This window comes from Stegostoma tigrinum, chromosome 19, assembly GCF_030684315.1.
Source record: "Stegostoma tigrinum isolate sSteTig4 chromosome 19, sSteTig4.hap1, whole genome shotgun sequence".
In the NCBI taxonomy this organism is placed as follows: Eukaryota; Metazoa; Chordata; class Chondrichthyes; order Orectolobiformes; family Stegostomatidae; genus Stegostoma; species Stegostoma tigrinum.
The window spans coordinates 13515939-13530293 of record NC_081372.1 but is presented as its reverse complement, the minus strand read 5'-3'; the positions used below and the strand labels follow the sequence as shown (position 1 = coordinate 13530293).

The following is a 14355-nucleotide window of genomic DNA, read 5'->3' as shown; positions in this document are numbered from 1 at the left end:
CATGCTTTTGCCATCCCTCTGCAGTGCAAACTAGGCATCTAGCCAAATGAGCTAACAGACTGTGCACCCGCCCCCCCAAACCAAGACCCACATGGCATCAATAGCATGAAGACACTCAATACCACGAACACTATGGACGCTAACGACATTATAACAATAGAACTGAAGATGTGCCCCAAATTGGCCCCACCCTAGCCAAGCTGTCCCAGTATACTGGCAACTTGGAAAATTATCCAGGTATATCCTGTACACAAAAGCAGGTAAATCAAACCTGGCACCATCTGTCTACTCTCAAATAATAGGTAAAATGTGGAAGGGGTTGTCAACTATGCTGTCAAGTGACACAGAGAGCTTGAGCCAATCTCCCTTCGGTGCCTCAAACAAAATGTTTCATTGTACTTTAGTACACGTGACAGTTTAAAAAAATTAGTAGTAATCTGCTTGCTGACACTCAGTTTGGGTTCTATCAGAGGCATCAAAGAGCCCTCCTGAAACAATGGAGAACACGGATTAGAATCATGCTTAGTACAAGCAGCGGTCGTTGTTGGACTTCAGTCAACTCAGTCCAAGGACATCACTGTAGAAATTCTTTCGGGTAGTGTTGTAGGCCCAAACATCTTGGTTCAATTATCTTTCCAACATCACAGTGAGAAGTTGGGATACGTGCAGATGAATGTACAATGATGCTGAACATTCATGACTCCTCAAAACAAAAGCAATCCATTTTTACACATAGCAAGACCTGGAGAGTATGTCACAGTCACACCACACAAGTGTCAAATAATGACCATCTTCAGAGAATCTGACTATCGATCCTTGACATTCAAAGGCAGACCAGCCATATAAATACTGTGGCTACAACAGCAGGTCAGCAGTGATGAGTTCTGCAGCAAATAACACCTCCTAACTCGCTAAGACCTGTATACCATCTACAAGGCACTATTCAGGAGTGATGGAATTGTCCCCACTTGCCTGGTCAAGCGTGGCCCTAACTATACTTAAGAAGCTCTACATCACTCAGGACAAAGTAGCTTACTTTACTGACACCCCATCTATCACCTTAAAACATTGACTTTGCTATCTACATGTAGCGGCAGCAGTGTGTACCATAAACAGACACACTAAGCAACCTACCCAGTATTATTCAACAACACATTCCAAACGATGACTGTAACCATTGAGAAGAACCGGGGCAGCAGATACATGGGAACACCATCGCCTATAAGTTCTCCTCCAAACCACACACTACACTGACTTGCTACGATAGTTTGACTCAGTGTCACTGGGTCAAACTCCTTTGACCGTCTTCCTAACATCTGAGTGTACCTCTGTCACAGAACTGTAGCAGTTTCAAAAAGGCAGCACCTCAGCTCCTTCTCAAAAGGAGCAATAAATGCTAGCCTAATCAGCTATACCCACATTCCATGAAAAAAGTGTATTAAAAAATGTTGTAGGCTGTGAATGGTTTAAACAGCTATTTAAAATAGAAAAGCTGCAGTAACAGTTCCTTTTTTTAAAAAAATTACAAAGGACCCAGAATTGTGCAATGTACAGGAAGGTTTAAACTCCACCAACATACATTAATCATCTAGCAATGTTGATGTTGAAACTAGGTATCAGGCAAATGAAACATTACTAGTATTGACGAATAATGCACCTTAAAATGTGCCAAATTTTAAAAAACTCAAACTTCTATGAAGTGAGCTGCAGCTGAAGATCTTGCAAGTGAAGCAGTCACCTACTGCACTTGAGGAAGTTCAGAAGAAATCATGTTGGACTTAGAACTTTAACTTGATTCCTCTCTCCACAGATGTTGCCAGACCCAAGTTCCACAAGCCTTTTCTGTTTCTATTTCTAATCTCTACCACAGTATTTTGCTTTAGTTTCAATAGAACTGAAATTGCAAGGTTCCTTCACACAGGACTTTAAGTCTCTCAAAGGCATAAATGGATTAAAAAGCAGAAAAAAAGTGTACAACTAGCCTTTATTTACCAATAAATACATCAGAAAAATATTTACCTGCTTGGTTTTGTTGTTCATCATTTCTTTGGTTTTAATATTTATATCCAACATAAATGAAAACAAATATTCTCATTGTCCTCTCTAAAAATTACCCTTCCAGGGAACAATTTAGCGAAGGACCTTTGACCAACAAATATGGTGTGGAAGGGTCCAATGCAGTTACTACAGCTAATATTGGGGATTCACCAGCAAGATCAGAGAAAAACTCAAACTCCCTGAACGCAAGGACATCAGTGAAGGGTTCAAGACCTAAATTTCCTAATATAGTTTGGCTGTTCCCCATGCTGCACACACCTTCTCCTCACACAAAGAGGCTTAGCCCAGGCCAGAAGAAATTGTGGACTTATTGGAGGAGAATGGCTCTGTAATTTCCCTTCCTTTGGAATGTCTGAAATCTGCCCAATTTCCCTCACAGTAACACTGCATTACTCAGACAGAGTTACAAGCCAGGACCTGTGCATTCCACCAGTTCATGACACAGCAATTCTCAGTGAAGGAAGTTAAAATAGGGTGGCAACAGTAATTATCCTGAAAAATAATATGTCCAAGAGTGTAAAATAGCATCACTGCCTTTAAGGGAAATGGGAACAGAAGACATTCTGATAAGATGTGATGAAATAATGTGATACATTGCACTGACAGATTTGTCCAAATGGTCAGTTTCAGTGCTGTAAACTCTATTTTTCCAGTTATGTAAAATTAAACATTCAGATCTCACTATTTATTTTTCCCCCTTTGTAACATTTCAGATCAGAGTGTGAACATGCTGATGGATGTGAAAGCGTGCTCAAATTCTTAGCTCAGGCAATTGATGTAATGCATGTCTTTGTTTCATCTGAAACTTACAAAAACATTATCTAATTGGGAAAGCTGACCCATATTCCCATTTCCTCAAATACTTGGAAACATTCTCACTGACTGACGGCCAGTTAAACCGATGAGTCATTTTTCCTCCAGTGCTGCAGCGAACATAAATTTCAAAAAACACTTGTCTCCTCCAAAAGCTGTTGGCTCTCATGAGCTGTGAAGTGGCTGAGAGAATTTTTTAAAACTGTTAAGCAAAACTAATTCCTGTAACTGAAAGTGAAATCATTAAATGTAACCAACCATTCTCCCAAACACTTATCTTAAACATTATACTTATTAAGTTTTAAAAAAAGTGTTGCCATTTCTTACACTGCCACCCGTACCTCATTCTGTTTCCTATCCTAAACGTTTCAGCTCATGCTGGGCCAGTAGCCCTTTGACCAAGAGATAAAGGGAACTGCAGATGCTGGAGAATCCAAGATAACAAAGTGTGGGGCTGGATGAACACAGCAGGCCAAGCAGCATCTTAGGAGCACAAAAGCTGATGTTTCAGGCCTAGGCCCTTCATCAGAAAACCCTTTTCTGATGAAGGGTCTAGGCCCAAAACATCAGCTTTTGTGCTCCTAAAATGCTGCTTGGCCTGCTGTGTTCATCCAGCCCCACACTTTGTTATCTCAGCCCTTTGACTAACCTTTCTCAGGCAGCCTAGATGCTGAGTGTCAAAATACTTTGAAACTTGGCGGTGGGGGGCATAACAGCTGGGTCCAAGCCCTTTCTCAGCCAATAGTTTTGTAGCAGGAGGTCATTGCAGAGTTGAAGAATGATACGCCTTTGAAGCTCCCACCCCAAATAATAAGTTGAATATTTTCAGCTTTGAAAACACCCGCACTGAAAGGCCCAACAGTTCCCTTCTGCCCCTCGACACCCCTTCAAAGCATTCTCCACAATTCAGAAAGTTGAGAGTGATACAGCATGGAAACAGGCCCTTCAGTCCAACTCATCCACATTGACCTAGTTTACCAAACTAAACTAGCTCCACCTGTCTGCGTTTGGCCCATATCCCTTGAAACCTCTTCCTATTCATGTATCTATCCAAATTCTAAATGTTGTAACTGTACCTGCATTTGCCATTTCCTGTGGCAGTTCATTCCACACGGAAACCACCCTCAGAAATAGTTGCCCCTCCCTTTTAAATTTTTCTCCTCACACGTTAAAATTATACTCCCTAGTTATGAACTCCCCCACCCTAGCGAAGGACCTTAGATAATGTGAATATCAATGCCTCTCATGATTCTGTCAACCCTATAAAGGCCACCCCTCAACCTCCAACACTTTTGTGCAAAAAGACCCAGCCTACCCAGCCTCTCCTTATAACTCATCCCTCCAGTCCCAGCAACATCCTAGTAAATCTTTTCTGAACTCTCTCCAATTTAATAATAACATTCCTAGAGCAGGGTGACCAGAACTGCTCCAAAAGTGGCCTCACCAACATCCTGAATGATCACAACGTAACATCCCAACACCTACACTCAGTAGTCTGAGCAATGAGGCAAGCATGCCTAGCACCTTCTTAACCACCCAGCCTAATTGTCCCTCTACGCACTCCCTCCTGCGCTTAAATGCCTCAACATCTCAATACCAAACCTGGACAATGATGTGAACGACTTCAGGAACAGGCTCACTATTCTCGTACAATGAGAATCAATTCACCAATTCCTCAAATTGAAAACCCGAATCCAGCTGGAGTTTGCAGAACTCGCCTCACAGCATGGGTAGGTCTAACATACAGAACATAAATGGGCCATTAGGCCCTCTAGAACTCTACTCTATACAAACCTCTTTATAAATTTATCAGCATAACAAAATAAGATGGATCCTGGCCAGCCTCATCCCCTGGACTGGTTTCAAGAGGGAAGGGAATGGAGAGGAATTTCCCATTGACAGCCCATCTAGAGATCTCCGTCCCTCCAACAGTCTCTTCATTTACCCCATTTCAGTAGAAAGTTGTTGAATCTACCTCTGCATTTTGATTGGTGTCCATTCTGACTCAGCTAAACTCTGATAAGGAAAGACTGCAGCTGTGTTGCCGACTCCTCCCCTCCCAGTCCAAATTTACAAAAGAGTAGCAGTGAGCAGCCACAGAAGTGACAGGATCATGAACATATCCATTCCTATAACTGATTGCACCAGAAAGCAAAGATCAGCTGGACAATCAGCTCCATGGTTAACAGCATTTTCAGAAAAACCTTGTTTTATTAAATGCAAGGTATTAATATAAGTTCCCTGAAGGCAACTGAAGAGAATAAATTACACTTTCTTGAATTGGGCCCTAATCCTGTGACAACTTTGCATGTTAGTTGTTCAACATGAAGGATTTGACTAAATGCAATACCCTGCAGCTAGCTCCCCATTACTCTCACCATGCATACCAATCCAATCATTCCTGCCAAAATGTCAACAATTCTGATCAGGTACTGACTGGCCACACCAGACCAACTGAGGTTCCTTATTCAGTAAAGACCTGTTTGATCAGTGGATTAGCCAAACAGATCACTAAATTATCCATCAAGATCCAGTAGCAAAGGTGCCTGCAGACACTTCATGTATGCCTACCTTTCACTATGGTGCTCACCTTTCCTGTGCTATTTCTATTAGGGATTTTTTTTCTCCCCTGCTTTTAAATGTACAAAGGAGCACTGTCTTGCCTTAACTGTACAACTCTGATGATCTGCCTATCCAAACACAGTCAGATTCTCCACATGTTAACCACCCTGTCACATCTGAAGAATTGCCAAGATGAACAGACAGTATCACAAATTCAACAGGTTCTTCTCTCAATAATCTGTTTCAGTAAGTGTTCTGATTTAACCACATTTACCCAGCTCCACTGACAGAGCGATTCAAGCTTATACGTTGCGTTGTCCCATGTGATTTTCTTCCCCCCACATCAAAATAAAAGGGTTTTTAAACAGAAAATAAACAAATTTCAAACATGAGGTCAGCTGTAACTAAACAAAGGGTATCATGAGTTGGCCTTGCTCCCAACAGGCTTCCAGCTAGCACGCAAACACACCATGCTGGTACCCCTCAAGGTCACCTTAGCACTTGACTAAAAGTCTAGGTGTGGGCAGTCAGGCAGATCTCTTTCATCCAGGAGTTGTAAGTAGCAGGAAGACCTGAAGGATCTGGAGGATTCAACAACACAGCAGTTGGGGGATCATGCCTGTCCTGGCTCTCTGAAAGAACAACCCCTTTATTCATTCACAGGATGAAGGTTTCACTGGCCAGGCAGCATTTATTGCCCCAGAGGGCAGTTAAGAACCACATTACATGGGACTCCAGACCCACAGCAGACCAGGATGGCAGTTTCCTTCCCTAAAAGGACATTAGTAAACTAGATGGGTTTTCCCCGCAACAATTGGCAATGGATTCATGGTCATCATTAGACTCTTAATCCAGATGTTTTTGGATTCAAATTCCACCATCTGCCATGGCAGGATTCGAACCTAGGTGCCCAGAACATGAACTGGGTCTCTGGATTAACAGTCCGATGATAATACCACTGGGCCATTGCCAATTTGTCACAATTCTTTGCTCTTTCCCTAGAGGCTGGCAAAGTGCTACAAGAATCACAAAACTATTACAGCACAGAAAGAGGCCTTTTGGCCAGATGGGTCTGAGTGAGATTTCAGTTAGTATCAATCTCCTTACTTCTCCCTGTAACTCTGCATATTGTTCCTGCTCAAACAACAAAACAAACCTAATTCCCTTTTGAGCATTTCAGTTGAGCACAAGCTGTTTCCTGCACAGAAATCAGACTAATGCAAAATTCAAAACATAAACTTACTTGACAGTTTTGGCTGGACAGGCTTTTGCTTTGAGATTCAGCCTGTGACATTATGGAGATTGAAATCCAGGTGTTCACGAGACCTATGGTTATGTGGGCATTTATAAAAGCTACAGGAAAGATTCATTTATACCAGTGAAGGTAGTGGTACAAAGGACTGTTAAATTGCCTAAAGCTTCAACAAATATCTAAAGAACTTGTGTCTCCCCTGGTAAATGCACAATTTACCACAAAAGAAACCCATTGAAAGCAAAAGAGTTCACGTTTGGTTCCCTATCTTTACGAGTTGAAACAAAGTAGTCGTCTTATGGTGTAATGGTAATGATAGTGGAGTAATAATCTACTATAAGTTCTTGAAAAATGAGTTCGGATCTCACCACGGCAGATGGAGAAATCTGAACTAAATAAACAACTAGACTAATGATGACCCTGTATTCACTGATAATTGTTTTAAAAAAGTCATCTGGCATAGCTAGTGTTCCTTTCAGGCAAGTGAGAGAGAGTGTGTGTGTCGGGGGACAATTAGGGATAGACACCAAATGCTGACAGTACCAGTGACTCCCACATCCGTTTGAAAGAATAAAAAAAAGAACCCCCAAAGTTTCTGGTTTAAGGTGGACAAATGTGGAATGTTACCTCTTTCTAATCACCATTTATACAGGCGAGATGCTCAGAGCCAGAAGTCAATGCGAAGACCTGCATGGTCGAACAGCCTGACACGTTGAGACTGCCGACAGGGTGAGGCAACTGATCTCTGCTAATAGATTGTAAAACATCAGAGCTCCAGAGATGGAAATATGGAAAGAATTTTACGAGGTATTTGAAGTGTCACACAGAATAATTAATGATTTGTGATGTAAGGATAAACCTGAAACTCTCGTGATTAAAATCACACTTCATATAAATTGCTGAACATAATAGTTTAGTCTTCGTGTTAAAAAAAGTCAGTTACATTTTACAACTAAAGACTTTCTTTACAAAACGAGATCATATTACTATTAGCTCTATAGCTTCAGAATTATTGTTCGTTGCGTTAAATATATTTATGCACTACATTTAAAAAACAAATGTTAAGCTGTCTCTCTCTCACACACACACACATATAAAATGAAAGCTGCAACACGCTTACCTCTTTGAGGGCCAGCTGCCGATAAGGTCTGAGCTGAGGTGGAATCAGAACTGGGTTTAATCACATTGAGGAAGAAAGGGGGAGAGCAAGCAACAGGCTGCAGTCCTCGGCTCCAGCACACACCAACGAGTGACAGTTCTCCACTAGAACCCGTTTTACACACCCCGGCAGAGAAACGACCGCCAGAGACTTAGAGGAGTTAGGCAGTAGTAAGGAGGGAGAGAGCTCCGGTTCTACTCGGGGTTGAGTTAGGCAGGAGTGAGCCCCGTCTGCCTGCTGGGGTGAGCTTGCACTAGGGTAGTGCTGGATAAAGACACGGGGCAAGGGAAGAGGCAGAGAGTAACACCAGGAGATGGAAGAGAGACTGCATTAATCGTCGAAGTAGCCACGAACCAGTAGGTGGGGTAAGTTATTCATCAGTGCATTGACTCAGGAGGCGGAGTGAATTATTTAGCAGGGCGTTCAGCCTTTAGATTGGAAGGCGGACTTATTTGTCTACTTACACGGAGTTGATCAATGAAATGGGTTCGTCGCCAATACATACTACCAAAGGATGAGACAAAGTAGCCCGATCAAAATGATAAAACGGGTGTTATTCAGCACTGCATTAGACTTATTGGGATGGGGAAACTTCCTCACCAATGGATTTGGGAAATGAAGAGTTGTGCACGATATGTTGAGCCAATGGATATGTTTTGTTACTCATCCATGGGGACTGCTGTGTGTAAATTGTTCAAATGTTCATTAGCCCATTGCTTAAAAGTGCTGGATACATCGTGTAATTGAAGATTAAGGGGATCAGTTGAGAGACTTATTTAGATTTAGTTCTTTCAATCCCAACCAGGACAATGTGGAGCAAGTCTCATGATGATGTCCAGCTCTTCAAAGTTCTCCTTAAAATGTAATCCACTAGTTTTTCTTTGGCCAACCTCATTTTCTCTATTCTATTGCCCATGTGTGCCCAGGAAATGAAAAATGGGCCCTACTAGCCTCAGCAAGCCCTCTGTCACAATGACCATAGGCACCTCTGACAGAGTAGCACATCTTCATTGGTGATGTTGTCTCCAATGACCTTGTATTGTATGATCTGCCTGTACTGCATGCAAAACAAAACTTTTCACTGTACTTAGTATGTGTGACAACAACAAATCAAGTAAAATCGAAAACTCCAGGACTCATGCAACACTACATTATTGTGTAGGAAGAAATAATTCAGGACATTCTGAGCTGTTGGTGCTGCTGAGAAGGTCAAGGGTAGTTAGTTAGAGGGCAGTTTTAAATAGTGAAGCTGCATTGATGAATAAATATCCTGGTATTCTGTTTAATTAGTTTTATAATTAAAGGAAAAAAATGACCCACTGGGCTTTAAATAGGCAGCCAGAATGTAGATAATGTCACACTTAATAGAAGGACTGGAATTGACAAGCCAAATGGCCTCTGGTTCTTTACATTCTAATGATGGACTTTGTCATTTTTCTATTGTTAGCATTGCTGCAGTGAGACAAGCAGCTATTCAAATATGTATCATAAAAGGTGATGTGCTCTTGCCTGCAATGAGATGGTTAGATGAACTGATAGTTCAACAATACTCAGATCTGGACGATGCTGCTTCCTTCTTATTCCAGTTAGAGGAAGCTAATTAATTTCCCTTGCATTGAGGAATGTAATGACTCCGTAATTCGATGTTGTAGTGAATGTTTATGCATACTGGCTGTATCTAAAATTGGAGTACTATTAGTCCATGTCTGTCTCTATGAGAGACAGGTCAATCTCCCTTTAAACTAATCAGTGCATACATTTGATGTATTTTTAAAGATCGTACAGATTAATAACAATGAAACATGTTAATAGTGATGTTGCCCCATGATGCAATATGGATGGAAGTCATTTGGCTCATGATTTCTGTGCTGATTCTTTGAAAGAACAGTCTGACTCAGGGTGTGGTAGCATAGTCAGCATTTTACTGAAGCCTGAACATATGATCCAAAGGCCTCTACTAATGACCTAGAGTTCGAATCCAACAAATCCACAAATTCAAATACAATCACAAGTAGTAAAATTCAAATTCAATTAATTGAATAAGATCTGGAATACAATGCTAGTATGTGTAATTGTGACAATAAATCCACTCATTGCTGTAGATACCTGTCTGGTTCACCAGTGCCATTTGGGGGTGGAAATCTGCTGTCCATACTTGATATGACGTAAATGTAATTCCAGATCTCAAATGATCCAGTTAACCACTCAGGTGTATTCAAGGAGATGGCTCACCACAATTCTTGCAACTGCAATTGAGCATGGGCAATAAATGCTGGACTTGCCTTACTCAAGATGCTCTGGTTCTTCTGTTAATCGCCATAAATTTTTGTTTTCCAGTTTCTGATCCTACTGCCTCTGGAACCTATTTACCTCTATTTGCTCTATCAGAATCCTTTAAGATTTTGAACATAAATTAAATCCATGGAGGCCAGTATCCTGTCAGAAACCAGCCTTTATTTACATGGACTCTGACCAGCTCACTCAGAGCCAGTCCTGAGAGTGAGCAGAATCCGTAACACTCCTGTTTATATCTGTCAGCCAGGGCCAGGGCTGTCTGATTGGCCCAAGCTAACAGCCCCAACCAGGGAACTGATATGCAATGAGATCAATCTGACCAACCTCATTCAAATCACTACAGAACGTTTCATTTATATTCAACAATGCATCAGTCTGTACAATTGTAAGTAACCCCCAGTTTCTTGTCTCTCTGTGCTGTGTTTTATCCCTGCTACCATTTTAGGTTTTCTTTCTGGAGATTTTGATATTCTTTCTAATATATAGTGCCTGCCAGAACTGGCCCAGATACAGTGCTCCAGCTAAAAGGAGGTCTTGTGGCACAGTGGTAACGTCCTTACCTCTGGGCTAGAAGCACCGTGCTCAAGTTCTAGGCAAGGACAGACGATTGAAGGTGCATTTGTAACAAGGTCAAATAGGTTGATTGTCAACCTGTAAGTCCTTCCAATACCCCTGATGGCAGGTGGTAACAGTGGGAGAGATTCCTGGTCAGCTATCTTGCAAACAGCAATGGCAAGTTCCCAGAATACTTTGCCCGTAGCATGGGCCAGTTCAGTAGAAGTCTATAGCTCAACTCGTGGAAACAAGGAATGCAGAAAAACCTTCTGGTTTGCTCCTCTGTTTCTCACTATTTGATGGCCTGAAATACACACTCAGCAGCATAACAGCTCATCTATTGTTCCTTAAGTCTAACCAAATCAATTCTGTTTTTGAACCAAAACTTAAATAATTCATCCTCAGTAAAGTACAAAAGTTGGCAGACTTTGCAACATGGAGAAGGTTGCATCAGTGTTTTTGCAGAGGGTGAAAATGTGTGACTGCACACACACACAACTTGAGACATTTATGCATTGTTCTTATTTCCTCATGGTTGAGTGACCATTGGGCAAAAAAAGTACATGGTAAGTATCTCGTGGATATGAGAATTTGGAAAGGACTGGCTCATGAATTACAGGACTCTACTGTGTTGTCCTTGTCTTTTTACCAGTATTGCCATATTCATCTACCATTTTCCCTTCCTCGTCTTTCTGACTGCCTTGTAGCTAGGAATATTATGTGTCCTTTCCTCCCCTAGTTTAGGGCAGGGAATTGTTATTGCTGCTGTACTATATTCTCACTCCACTGCCCCAGCAACATTTGTGTCTGGGTGTCCTTGGAGAGAGAGCAACAGTGTCCACCAGTTCTCTCGATGCTTTTAGAGAAAGGTGGACTCTGTAAGAGGTGGAGTGCCTTATCTCCCCTTCAAACTCTATTTTGATTTAAACTCCTCCCCCTTTTCCTACTTCTCCCTCACCTTTGGAGGTCTGCGTTGCCAGGAGTTGCACACAATTTAATTAATTGGAAAATACAGGTGACTCAGTGGTGGTGGATAGTAGGTGAAAAGCACCCTGTGTGATTTGGTGGTGGGCAAAAGAGCTGGTCAGTTGCATGTGATCACATTTAAGGATACAAACATAATTCCATCTGTCTTCTTGTGCCTGTTGTCACCAACCTTAGTTTCTTTCTGTTTCATGATATATGCATATTGCTGACAATGCCACAAATCTTTTGCTATTCCCTAATTGTCCTTGAATTAAGCAGTTTGCAATTAAGAACCAACCACATTGCTGTAGGTCCAGAGTCACATGTAGGTCAGGCTGAATGAGGATGGCAGATTTTCTTTCCCTAACAGACCAGTGAATGAGATGGGTTCTCAGGATAATTTTGTGGTCATTGTTAATTGACTTTCATTCATGGAATTTGAACTGCACCACCTTCCATAGTGGTATTTGAACTCATGCCCCAGAGTATTAACCTAGGCCTCTAGATTATTAGTTCAATGATGTTACCACTATACTACCACCTCATCCTATGCACATGCACACTAATGTCCATTTTAACTAATCTTGCATTCCCTCAAGTCTGATCCCGCACACTCTGAACTACTCTTTATATAGTAAAGTTCAAGAAGCTTGACGCCAAACAAATCAGGAAGCTTGACATCATCCAGGACAAAGCATCCTGTTTGATTGGCATCACATCCACAAACATCCACTCCCTCCACCACCAACACTCAGCAGCAGCAGTCTATACCGAGTACAGAAGTTGATAAATCTTCCAAACCCACAATCACATCCATTTTGAAGGACAAGAGTGGCAGATGCATGGGAACACACCACCTGCAAGCTCTCTTCCAAGGAGCCCCCAAGAGGGTGCTTTGGCATATTGATCATCAGACTTGGAATTCACCTCATAATTTATTGCCTCACCTAGATTTTTCCAAGATAACAGATGTTGTAGAACGTAATTTCAGATTTTATTGTGCAGATCTACAATCTCAGCTCAAGATTTGCTTCGGAAATCAATAACAGCAGCAATGATAAAAAAATAGAGTACTTATGTATGTAGTAAGACATGGAGAGTTTTACACAGAGATTGGAAATCATCACTATATTTACTTAGACAGTGGAGGAAGAGGACAAATACCAATAAGTCAAAATGTTGGAACAAATCTGATTTAATATGTAAAAGAAAATGAATAATGAAAACAGAACTTCAGATAAACAAGAGTACAATGCCGGGAAATGTAAAATTGGCCATTTTTGGCAAGTGAACTATAAAAGCATATTATCTGAATGGTGAAAGATTGCAGTGTCCTGAGATAGAGAGAAAGCTAGGTGTCCTGATGTATGAATCACAAAAGGTTAGTATGCAGGTAGATCGAGTAATTGGGAAAGCTAATAGAATATAAGTTATTTTGAGGGGAATTGAATGCAAAAGAGATGCTACACTTCAGTTATACAGGGCATTGGCGAGACCACATTGGGAGTACCATGCACAGTATTGGTGAATATATTTAAGGAAGATTGCGAATACACTGGAAGCAATTCAAAGTAGGTTTGTCAGACTAAAACATGGAATGAGTGGGTTGTCTGATGAGGAAAGGATGGTCAGGCTTGGCTTGTGTCTGCTGGAGTTTTGGAAGAGTAAGAGGTGACTTGATTGAAACACATAAGATCCTAAAGGGTTTTTCCAGTGTAGGTGAGGAAAGGATGTTTCTTTTTGTCGGGAGAATTTGGAACTAGGGTCACTGTGTAAAAATCAAGTGTTACTTTTCTAAAACAGAGAGGGGGTAAACTGTCTTCTCACAGGAGATCATGGATGTTTGGATCTCTCTCCCTGAAAAGATCTTGGAAGCAGAGTCTTCAAATATTTTTACTGGAGATCCAAATAGATTCTTGTTAAGCAATGGAGTGAAAGGTAGGAATTTGGGATTGTGATTATGATCAGATGACCCATGATCTTATGCAAGAGTGCTGATTGGCCTCCTCCTGTTCCTTGGTCATATGTTAAAGAAATAAATGAGGAAATTGCGTACACCGAGTCATAATTTTCCAAATCTTTCTAGATTTGAGAATTGTGCCTTTGGATTGGATAATTGTGAAAGTCACTTCAGCATTTAAGAAGGGAGGAGAGGGGAAATTACCCTTTGGGTGATCATTTCCTTTTTGAAAAGAGGAAACAGTTGACCTGTCAGTTTAATATCAGTTGTGGGGAATTACTGGAAACTATCAATGACAGAATAAAAGAACAACTTTGGATATCAGTTGATCTAAGTTCTACAAAGCCTTTCCTCCTTACAGCCTCCTTTTCCTTCTTTACATGCTCCTTAAAACCAGCATCTTACCTGCTCAAATATATCATGTAGCTCAATGTCAAACTTTATCTGAAGACACAGCAGGGAAGCACCTCAGGATGTTTTTCTACTTTAAAGGAGCGCTATGTAAATGCAAATGGTTGCTGTTTGTATTAATCAGTAACATGGATGAATGAAGAAATCTTCATTTCCAAGTTTGAAGATAATCACTCATTCAAAGGCACACTACATTACGTAGATAAGGGCAGGATGTTGCAAAGTGAGATAAAGAGTGGAAAATGTGTAGCAGATCTTTTCAATGTCGAAAAGCATAAGATTTTTCATTTCCAATCCAATAATGATAAATTGACATATTTTCGT

The 14355-nt window shown here is 41.1% G+C and overlaps 1 protein-coding gene and 1 long non-coding RNA gene across 3 annotated transcripts in view; one reads left to right on the top strand and one right to left on the bottom strand.

Annotated features, from left to right (window-relative positions):
- LOC125461511 (protein phosphatase 1 regulatory inhibitor subunit 16B-like) overlaps nucleotides 1–8185 on the bottom strand; it is a 167334-nt gene extending 159149 nt beyond the window's left edge. Inside the window, exon 1 of the mRNA XM_048550372.2 lies at nucleotides 7806–8185. The gene's annotated coding sequence lies outside the window, so the exon portion shown is untranslated. The remainder of the gene's footprint in view (nucleotides 1–7805) is intronic.
- LOC132210748 (uncharacterized) overlaps nucleotides 7955–14355 on the top strand; it is a 52716-nt gene continuing 46315 nt past the window's right edge. For both annotated transcript variants that reach the window (XR_009446919.1, XR_009446918.1), the window contains exon 1: nucleotides 7955–8209. This is a non-coding gene — a long non-coding RNA (uncharacterized LOC132210748). The remainder of the gene's footprint in view (nucleotides 8210–14355) is intronic.